This window comes from Triticum dicoccoides, chromosome 1A (genome assembly GCF_002162155.2).
Source record: "Triticum dicoccoides isolate Atlit2015 ecotype Zavitan chromosome 1A, WEW_v2.0, whole genome shotgun sequence".
NCBI classification, from domain to species: Eukaryota; Viridiplantae; Streptophyta; class Magnoliopsida; order Poales; family Poaceae; genus Triticum; species Triticum dicoccoides.
Genome location: NC_041380.1, coordinates 60511712 through 60523506, shown reverse-complemented (window position 1 = coordinate 60523506; position 11795 = coordinate 60511712). Strand labels below are relative to the sequence as shown.

Genomic DNA, 11795 nt, shown 5'->3' with positions numbered 1-11795 from the left:
AATGGTCCTCCACTATGCATCTTTTACCCTTGGTTTTGCATTCACCATATCCACAGTATGTCTGTTCAATCCACTAATAGACACCTTCCTGTTAGATTTATATTGTTGCGGCAGTACATTAGTTGCTGGTCCTCAGCATCTTCATTTTGTCATGCTACGCTAAGACACTTTGTTCATTTTTATAATGGAACTGAGCCGGGAGAGACCATGCACATCAAATGTCTTGAAAACTGACTGTTACCTTCACGTTTAACTGCAGTGCCTGAAGATAAATCCTGTGAACTGACGACAAATACAGTCACAGTTTCCAATAAAGATATCCCCGGGGCGGAGGTCCAGGCTTACAATGATGAAATCCCCATTAAGTTAGGTCAACTTGATGGTGATCGCATTGGCTCCCTTGCCAATGTCCTTGCTGAACTACTTCAACATGAAGATTCTTGTTCTGGGGATTCGAGAAGACTGACAAATAGTAGTAAGTTATTGCTACTGAAAGAAAACATAGCCAGGGAGCTTGAGAAGACCGAGCTTGAGATTGATTCATTGGAATGTGAACTTAAATCAGTGAGTACTGAATCGGAAAACAAGGCTCTTGAAGATGCACAAAATCCTTCACCTTCTAGTGGGACATCAAAAACTCTAGCCAAGCCTGCGACATCAAAAGTTCTAGCCAAGCCTGAGACATCAAAAGTTCTAGCCATGCCTGAGATCTGTGGAACATCATCTTCCCCTAAAGAACAAGGGGTGCTCACTCCTTGCAAGCTTTCTGTGGGGCAGGAAGCTGATGCTAACGGTGTAGACTTGATGGATGTTGTAACAGCTCCTGTTCGCAGTGTAACAGCAGTCTCATCGGGGGAGAGTGTTGCATGTCCTGGAGTTGTTGCTGAAGCTCAGGTTGCTGTAGCTGCAGATGTGGCCCCATTGAAGCCTTCTGAAGGAACTGGGTCTGAAATTGATGCCCACTGTCTGACGCCGGAGCCTGGTTTGTCCCATGATAATGTTAGTTCCATGAAAGCTGATGGCAGCAATGCCTTGTCAACCAGGCAGTGCTCACAGCATATCGACAGCCATAACTTAATCCCTTCAATTATTGCTGTGAACAATGATATAGCAAAAGAATTTAATGAACTGGTTTTCAAACCTTTGCCTGCTGGTCAACCATGTCTTGGTTTATCCAGTGAAATGAAGAATGACCTGAGTGTCAGAAAGAAGCTTGGCATACATAAAAATAGACTAAGATTCAAAGAGCAAGCACTTACCTTCAAGTTCAAGGTGCTGCGACACCTGTGGAAAGAGGATGTGCGGCTCCTCTCTGTAAGAAAGCAGCGCCCAAAGTCTAATAAACGCACTGATCAGAGCAACCGTGCATCACAGAGTGGATCTCAGAGGCAACGCTCGTCTAATCGCTCTCGATTGGGCATGCCTGGTCAGTATTTCCCTCTACTTACTCAAAGTATATATTATCACATTATTTACTTGTAGAAAATATAGTTTCAACGGTGCTTTTTTACCTTTCAAAAGTTCTGTGTGGCGTTTAGCCGTCAATCAAATAAATGTGCTATGATATTTAAGTTATAAGGGAACATCCTCTGAATGTTTTGGTATTATGCTAATATATACCCTGCCTTCCTGTTTGTTGAAGCTGCCACACATTTTTCTGTGGCACTTCAAAGAAAAGCAATTCGTGCATAAAAAGTTGTGGACGATGATATTTGATAATATGTCACAGATTTAGTCCCTTGGACGTATGGGAATTCTTGGAAAAGAGTCATTCCTAGAAACCGATGACACCAGCTGTCATCAAAATGTCACTAGTACCCGCCATTTTGTCTTTATCAGATATACAAAATTGCAAATCTACTATGTATGGAATAATTTCTTGAAATCTACACATGGATGAGTTGGATTTAGATCATATACTTTAGCCTTTTCCCCCCTTGATATCTACACATGGATAAGTTGGTTTTAGAACATATTATACTTTTGGCTACCTCCTACGAAGTTACTGCAGTAGGCCTTATTGCCTTAATGTTTGTATTACTATTGCCTTAATGTCTGTATAAAGGATGACTTAGTGAATTCAGATTGATACTTTATGGCATGATGATAGACATAAAGGGATATGTTATACAAGTTTTCCAATGTTCTGCTTTCTTTTCTCTTTGCACTGCCTTTGCATGTCTTTGGTGTGCCTTTGAATATACTTTTGTTTGCAACTATCTTGTCTTACTTCTATCTGCCTTTGCCGCTCTTATGCATTTACTCACCACTGTTGTGTTATTTACTTATGAGTGTCTATGGTATGCATGCAATTTCATACCATTTGTATTTGTGCCCTATTTGACTTGGTGTTCTTTTCGTTTACAGCTGGTAATGTGAGTACGTTTCCTACCACAGAAATATCAGATGTTGCAAACAAGATGTTTACAGAATTTCAGTTTAAGCGTTGCAGAAATTACTTGAAAATGCCAGCATTAATTATAGATGAAAAAGAGAAAGAAAGTGCTAGCTTTGTCAGCAAGAATGGTTTGATTGAGGATCCTGTTTCAGTTGAGAAGGAGCGGTCAGTGATAAATCCATGGACACATGAAGAGAAGGAAGTTTTTATGCAGATGCTTGCTTCATTTGGCAAGAATTTCTCTAAAATCTCCAATTTTCTACAGCACAAGACAACAGCTGATTGTGTTGAGTTCTACTACAAGCACCATAAATCTGACAGTTTCCGAGAAGTTAAGAAACTTCTGGATCTTCGGCAGCAACAACCCACTGGCAATTACCTAGGAACAAAATCTGGAAAGAAATGGAATCCTGAGAATGCTGCATCTCTTGATATGCTTGGAAATGCTGCATCAGTCGTGGCTGCCCATGGTCTTGATTATGCAAACAGAGTAGAGAAAGATACTGCAAAGTCTATCATTCGGACTTCTTGTAGGTCTGATGTTTCGGCTGTGGCCAAAGGATCTTTGGATAAGGATGGCATTGCTAATGTATCTCTGCACGAGAGGGAATCTGTAGCTGCTGATGTCTTGGCAGGTATATGTGGAACTCTCTCCCCTGAAGGAATGGGCTCATGCATTACCAGTTCTGCTGATCATGGCCAAAAGATAGGTGCCACAAGAATGGAGTATCTTATAGCAACTCCAGAGGCAGACAAGAGCTTTGATGAGGAAGACGATCTCTCAGACCAGGAATGCGAAGTTGACTCAGTTGATTGGTACGACAATGAGAAGTCACTGTTCATCGAGGCTCTGAATAACCATGGGAAGGATTTTGCTCGAATTTCTTCATATGTGAAGAGCAAGTCATATGAGCAGTGCAAGGTATTTTTCAGCAAGGCTCGCATTTCACTTGGTTTGGATTTGATCTATCAGCAGACTACCGATGCTGGTTTGCCGACAGGTGATGCCAGTGGAGGTAGGAGTGATACTGACGAGGCATGTGCTGCTGAAATGGATTCTCCTATTTGTAGCACACAGTCTCCTGTGGAAATGGAGATGGAAGTTTGTCCTTCTGCTGATAAAACCCTTCAGGGGCATCTTCTATCTGGTATCGCCTTTAAACAGTCAGAAACTGATAGATCAGATGGGCCAGATATTGTGGACCTAACATTTGAGGAAGGTGAGATCAAGGCAGAGGATACTAATAATTGTAACATTCCTGTTGATCATAGACAGTCAAGTGAAGCCACTCATGAATCAACACCTTCATGTGCTCCTATCGATATCAATTCTTCTGAGAGCACAGGGAGTATGGAGAACAGAGAGCACAGTAACCAAGTGAGTGCGCATGGCAACGGAGCCATGGCCTCTTCAACTGAGCTGCCTGTGGGAGCACACCTGGAAATCAGCTCCAGTCTGCACAATGTTGAAGTTATTGAGCCGAGCAAGGTGTCTGAAATGATTTGCACTCAGGTATCCAGCAGGGAACATGCTCCCGAGAGTGGTGCACCCATCAGCGCTGGAAATTTAACCACCCCGGTTTTCTTACCTGGAGTCATCCAGTCGAGCAAGGTGTATGAAGGGATTTGCACCAAGGAATCTAGTGTGGAAGGACCTTCTCAACAAGCACCCTTGAGTGCACACATGAAGGCTGGAAATTTGACCCTCTCTGTTTGCTTTACCTGGGGAACACTGTAGTAAGGTATCCAGTATCGAAGGACCTTCAGAACATGCACCTGAGAGTGCACACGTGAAAGCTGGAAATTCGACTCCCTCTGTTTGCTTACCTGGAGAAAGTGGCAGCAAGGAAAATGTCACCCATTTCTCGGACATGGCCGGTGTTTCCTGTATTAGGCCTGCATTTACTTCGAGTTATCAGCAAAGCGTGCCAACAGATCTGCTCCCAGCAAAGCCAAAATCACAGGTTACCCCTCTTGCTCCAAAGGATTTGATGCCTGTTCAGTTTAGTTCTGACCTTCCGATCCTACCTCAATTCGTTTTGAGGGCATAGCCTCCATAACTTCACCAAATTTTGGTGATCATGCCAACAGAGTCAGCAATACTCCAGGGCCCAAGGACATGAACAAGTTCCCAGTATTTAATGAACAATCTCGGAGCCAGCATGATGTTCTGTTCCGCAATATTGATGGATACTTCCAGCACAGACGGAATCATCATCTGGCAGTTGATATACCTGCTTTTTCTGATAGCACTGTAAGTGGCAGTGTGGGAATTTCTCATCCGGATCAGTTCACAATAACGAAATACCAGAATGGCAGGTCGGGCAGCTCAGGTCTCTCAAGCACATCTGCTGGGTTTCTGATGAATGGGAGCAGCAAAGAATTACGGGAAGGCCAGTTGAAGCCCTGTTCCCACAAGGCAAGCACTGAGAGTTGTGATCAGGTGAAGCGCCCTGGTGATGTCAAGTTATTTGGGAAAATTCTGAGCCATCAATCATCCTTGCAAAGTTCTGGCTCATCATCGAATGTAACGAGAAGCAAGCCTCCCCCGCCAACGACAGCAGCAGGATTGTTGGGCAGCGGAATGGATCGCATGGTTTATTCATCTAGGCCCACAAATACTGCCCACTTTGGGCAGGACGAGCGAGTGGTGAGGAGCTACACTCACCTGGACGGGAGCACAGCACAGCCCGAGTCATCTTTGTTCAGGGTGGCAAAATGCCAGAGATCATCAATGGCCAGCGTGCCATTTTACTCGGCTAAAAATGGCACACTGGGCGTATTTGGAGAGTACCAACAGCCTTTGCGGCAGCAGCTTCCATCAGATCCGAAGCGGCTGGAAAGCTATGCCGATCTGCAGAAGAGGAACGGAATAGAGCTCATCTCAGGGTTCCAGCAGCAGCAGCCCGGGAAAGCCGCGGGCTCGGGGGTGCTGGGATCCTCGTGAGCCCTGTGTCGGACCCGGTGGCGGCCCTCAAGGCGCAGTACGGCTCGAGCTCGAAGTTCCTGGGCAAGGACGCCGACCACCCCTGGAAAGACATAGGAAACAGGTAGCAGCAGCAGGCACCAGTAGTAGCATTAGGCGGGCAAATAGTGCATGCTTTTCTTTTGCTCTCTCCCTGTACCATATTTAGTTTTTGTAACTTGGGATGGAAGGAACTGAAACAACAGCAGGGAAAGCGAATGGCTTTCCTGTCCATATCGTCGTAGGGCTTTCTTTTGTCGTGGGATTAACTCTTTTCTGCAGCTCCGTCGTCATACTTAATTTTAGTTGTTTTTTGGATGTTGCCAGCAGTGGCTGTAGGTTTGCTAGAGGCGACAAAGGCGGTTTGTCGGTAGGGCTTTGTTATTTATTTATGTATCCTGTTTTTATTATGCTATGCAGAAACCTCACAGACAGATGATTGTAATATGGTAATGTTGATGATGCTCAACTCAGCAGATCCCTCTCCTGCTGGAGTTTTGGTTAATTGGTGCCTTTTGCTGTGCTTCTCTTTCTTTTGTATTGTACAACCTCTGTTCCTAAATATTTGTCTTTCTAGACATTTCAAATGACTACTACATATGGATGTATGTAGACATATTTTAGAGTGTAGGTTCACTCATTTTGTTCCGTATGTAGTCACTTGTTGAAATGCCTCGAAACACAAGTAGGAGGAAGTATTTCTGTTTCTGATGATCATGATTGTTGTGTAACAGTACCGTTTTTATTCTTTTATCACTTTAACCAGCTCCTGCCTGCAGGGAAATGCAATGTGCTCACTTTGCTGTCATGTTGGAACACGAGCAGCATCGGAACTGAGGGGCGCACGCTGCATGGCGTGCGGGTTAAAACGGTTTGCGCAATTCTTTCTTCTCGTAGTTTGTCGCTGGACATTACCATCAGTTCTGATGGTTTTGCGGCTGCTGGTATGAGCAATGTGAGCGCTGGGGTGAAGTTGACAGCGGCGTGCTTTCCTGTTTCTGATCCATGCCAAGTATCTTGTGCTGCCTTACTGATCTATCCCGTTTATTTTCCACGGTCTGCGGTGTCCGTGCCTGGATTCCGGTATGGTGCTTCGACGAAGAAGTATCGATGGTCCTCCCTCCGTTCACTTTTGTAAGTCGTTTCAGACAACTCAAAATAGGCTGTTTTGCACATTGTCTGAAATGTCTTCAAGGTTTTATAAAAGTGAACAGAGGGAGTAGATGAGATTGTGAAGAACTGATGGTGATTATGCCAGAGGAAGAGAACCTTGTGAACTATAAGCTCATCTCATCTCGGATAGTCTGGATGATGAACCTACGGAGGAGGCAACGTAGGGGAGGCCAAGAGAATAGCAGCGTGAATGATGGGCAAGGTGCTTGCAGCAAGAGCAGTTACTTACTGGGTCACTGTGATGCTCCCGTCTGTGCCGCTGCTTGTTAAACCGGTCCCGCCTCCCTGTTTGACACCGGAGATGAGATGAACAGCGTCTCAGGTTTCTCGCCAGTCCGGCAGTCTGTCAACACAAGGACGCAGCGTGTAGTGTAGGGTCATATGGCTTGCCAGGAATGGCAGGCGCATCATGTGCTTGCTAGCTTCACCCCCAAGAAACCAGTACATTTGCAAGGCGAGATATTATTACTACCACGTTTCTAGCTGATTCCTTAAGGCTATGTTTGGTTAAATCTCTCCTATAGAGGATTGGGGAGGTTTGGACGGGATTGAGATGGATTTTAGCTTATTGGGGATTTAATCCTCCCCAATTCACTCCAATCCTCTTCAAAACTCTTAACCGAACAAGCCCTAAAATTGGCCCCTCTAGATTTTTTGTCTCGAGGAGCTAACCGCATCTAGCCAAACCCTATTTGCTGCAATAATGCTAGACCTACGTAATCTTACATTCTTTTCTTTCTAATAAAGTATTCAGCCCCCCACCCCCACGCCCGAGTTTCACGGTGTGGGCCTGGGCCTAAACTTTCTTCCAACCAAAGGCCTTGTCAACCAGTAGGTAAATCTCTACTACTTAAAAAGAACGCACCACTCAAAAAAAATGCTTAAAAAATATAAGGTTCTCATTTCATCTTTCTTCTCACCATCCATTCCTCCAACCTTTCATGTATATGATAATCAATTACCTTAATTACTTACCTTCTGAGTCAATTTCACTTTAATTTACTTACTAAACTTCTAATCAAAATATAACGTAATCATGGTTAAAATTTGATGAACATTTATTTACAAAATCGCATTATTATTAACAGGTAAATCATAAGCTAACATACTAGAATATTTATTATATCCCGTTGCAACGCACGAGCATTGTTCTAGTTACATCAAAGAATTTACATAGGTGTGGCAGCCTGCCTACCTCATTTTTAAGCGGTTGTGAACGATTTTAGGAAAGAATAAATGTAACATCCCAAAATTCTAAATTTTGGAATGTTATAGTAAATAGATAGATTGGATGGATTGCTTGATTGATTGACTGAAAGTGAGTGATTTTGAAACTTTTGAAAGTTAAATGAGAGGGAATAAAAGGACTTTCCCAAACTTTCATTTTTGCATTTTATGATCTCCATGAATTCAAATTCTTTTCACCACAAAACCCTGGAGAGAAGATGACATGACTTCTTCCATTTATTTAAATGACAAGGGGTGTTGAAAATATTTGAATTTCATTTGAAAATATTTTCAATTATGAAACTTTATGCAACTCAATGATTTTCACGAGAGAAGATAAAATGACTTCTTCAAATTATATGAAATATGAGTTGGGAGTTTCAAAGAATTAAATTCAAAGTTTTTTTGAATTTATTTTCAATTTGGATTTATTTGAGTTTTATTCAAATTATTTTTCTCCAAAATAAAAAAATACATGGAAAATAGGGTAACATGATTCCCTACATTAGAAAATTGGAGAAAAAATTATTTGAAATCATTTTGGTATTTTTAAAATGATTTTTGTTGGATTTTAATAGACCAGTAGCACTCTTTGAATTATCTGATATTGTGTGTATTTTATTTAATGCTAGAAAAATGTTCACCGTGTAGAAAATCTTTTTCTGAAAATTTTGATATATTATATGCCTATAGTATATTTTTTTGGTGGTTTATTCTATTCGTTTTGTTTTCTCGAAAATGTTTTTTTTTAAAAATAAATAACTTCCCACGAACTGGGCCGGCCCAGATCCCAGCCAGGCCACGGCCGAGCCGGCCACCGCTCGTCCCCAAGATCGGGACGCAGTCCCGAGCCGCCACGATGCCGCCGCCGACCTTGGCGTCCGTGCCGAGGCCGGGCTCCTCCTGCCCCCTTCTCCACGCACCCGAGGCCCCGCCTCCTATAAATGCGCCGGCCCCGCCGCCCCTCTCTCTCTCCTCTCGCGCCGCCGCCCGCATCGCGAAGCCGCCGCTGCCGCCGACGAACTCCGCCGTCTTAGCCGCTGCTCCACCACCACCGCCACCTCCGCCCCTCGCCGCCGTCTCCGCCCCTCGCCGCCGACCTCGGGGCCATCGTCCCCGAGTTCGCCGGAGCCGCCGCCGCCGTCTGCCCGTCCTCACCGGAGTTCGGGTAAACCCTAACCCGATCTGCCGCCGGTTTTTTTTAAAAAAATCGTTGCCCCGGTCCGCTGGTTTTCACGGTTTTGTTTAAAAAAATGGTTTAGTTTTTTTGATCGATTTAATGAACGTTTTCTGTTTAGGTAGTTTCAGCGAACGTTTTCGTTCGTTAGGTTTTCGTAGCGAACGTTCGCTACTTAGTCTTTTTCTTTTTCTGTTTTAATGTCGGCCAGTGACCTATCCGTAGTGTTTTATTTACAGATTAGTCCCTCTGTTTCAAACGACTATAACTTTTTGCTCGTTAGTCCAAATCCAACGAAACCAACGCTCACGTCTTCGTTATGAACCCCTCTATCCATTAATCCAACTCAAACATGTTTTTGAAAAGTTTAAAATTTGAATTAGATCAGATCTGAATTCAAACTTTGTTTGATCATAACTTGAGTTTCGTAGCTCCGTTTGAGTTGATTCTTTTTGCAAATCGAAGCTCTTGACCTAAACCTTCTAATAAGGCCAAATTCACATAATTTTGGTACTGTTAGAAATAGTTTTATGTTGCAAGAGCTATTTGCTTGGTTTTGATGTTTTCCGAATTGTCTTCTTCGTTCTTTCTGATCTTTGAGTGATTGCTTATGTGTGGTTACTATTGGTTGCTTACGATAGATTGACCGGAGTGTGACGAGTAGAGCTATCAAGAGTTTTGAGTGCGAATCATCTTCATCAACATTGCAGGCAAGTAACACTTTGATCATACCCTTTTCTACAACCCAGTTTTATTGCATTAGATCAATCCTCATACATTGCATGATTAGGATCTAATTAAATTGTGGAATGGTAAGTAGATGAGGTAGTACCTATTGCCTGTTTATTATCAAACCTTTGGGAGTTACTTCTACGTTTACTTATTATGCCATGCTATGCTAGTAGACGTGGATTGGGTGAGTGATATCCATGACAGATGTGAGATTGTTAATTAAGGGTTTATCTAAGGTGGCAAACTAACACACATCTGGGTGGATTGAGGCACCTGGGTATTCCAGGACTTGCCTGTTTTTATTTTGGACCGCCACCCAGGCCCAAAGGGATCATGAGATTATTCATACTAGAAACTTCTGTGTGCAGCCACAAGCCATTATGGGCTCTGGCATAGTTGATTAAGTTGTGCGAACTCTTACAGTGGTAGACTAGCAGATGTAGGGGATGTAGGTGGTACGGTCTACCCGATCGTAAGGTGCTAGCGCTTCTGAAAGACTATGTCTCGGTCATCCGTTTCTCAAACACCATGTAGTGCGAGAAATCCAACGGAGGCGATCGAGTCTTGTGGGGAAAAGTGCGCAAACCTCTGCAGAGTGTATAAACTAATCATGATTAGCCGTGTCCCCGGTTATGGACATCTTGAGTATCTAGTTCTTGGATTATCCTGTTGATCTCATCATGTTACTTTAAATGAATATTGTTGGGTTTAATGATGTTACTTAATTGGGATTGAGAATGCTGTCAACCATTCTCAATGATTAACAACCATCATGATAGTTAAATAAATTTATTCCTTTGCAGTAGGGAAAAACTGGCTTTTCGTAAAAACATTATAACCCTAGAGCTTTTCCACCAGCCATATATGCATATAGTGATAGCCATTGTTCATCATTTTCTCTATGATGTGAATTTGCCAGTACATTCAATGTACTGACCGGTTTCGGGCTGCAACGTCTCATGTTGCAGGTTTCTTACGACGAGTAAGTGATACGTTAGGGTTACGATTCTACACTCAACTTTGCCGTTGGTGTTGATGGGAATCCACAACCTTGTTGCTTCCGCTATTTTGGATTGAGGTAATAGTATTTACGTTACTTTTATATGTGATTTACCTCTGCTATAAATCCTCGAGTACTGTGTGTGTCAGCATACCGATCCAGGGATGACACTTAAGCACAGAGACTTGATCCATTCGGGTCAGGTCGCTACAATAAATCCCTTCCCTTCCTCTTCGCACACGACGTCTCCTCTCATGTCCCCGCTGCTGCATGGTATGCCCTGCTCACTGCTGGAATGGACACGACGCCACCCCATGGCCTCCTCACTTGGCGTGCCTACTTGCCAAGACAACCAATTGCTGAAGCAAGACTACTTGCCAAGACAACCGATTCGATGCAAGGTTTCCAAAGCCGAGTTTTGATTGTACCTCGATACTTCGGTCACCTGTGATGTACTGCTGATACAGAGCGCTATTCGAGCGACATTGCTACCTATGCTATCTACGCTACTAGATGGTTGATGCCGTCTAGTCGTCGCCTTCGTCAACGTCTGTCACGTCGGCGTTGCCACCATCTAGGCGTAGGGATCAGACTCACGAGTGGCAGTTGCGAGCTGCCGCTCATCCTCCTCGTCGGTGAGTGTGGAGTCGTACTCACAGAAGATTTGCGACTCGTTGCGAGCTTGGAGGGCGGTGATCTCGAGGACAACATCGATTGAGTCCTCAGGATTTGCCTACGGCTTCGGCTATATCACGACAGAGACGACGTCATTCACCCAGATGAGAGGGTGGTGATCTCGAGCACAACGTCGATCGGGTCCTTAGGATTTTCCTCCAACTTCAGCTATGCCACTATGGAGACGATGTCATTCACCCGGATGAGAGGGCGGCTGGATTGATGGGGACAGCGTCCTCCTCCTTCACCTGGACAAAGAGGCCTGGCTCCCTGACGCTGCTTTTGCTTCGCCACCTTGCTCAGCCAGTAGGTTGTGTTCTAGCACGACAACATTGCTGCCGAGAGAGGAGGAGGTGGGAGGTGGTAGAGCTTCTATGATGGGGACACTTGGCTGACATGCTTTATAGTCGGGGATGAAGCCGCGAGCCCATCCAAATGACTGCCTTGG

The 11795-nt window shown here is 44.0% G+C and overlaps 1 pseudogene; it reads left to right on the top strand.

The window, feature by feature from the left end:
- Window positions 1–5882, top strand: part of LOC119363018 — a 7776-nt pseudogene extending 1894 nt beyond the window's left edge.
- Window positions 5883–11795: the final 5913 nt, after the last annotated feature.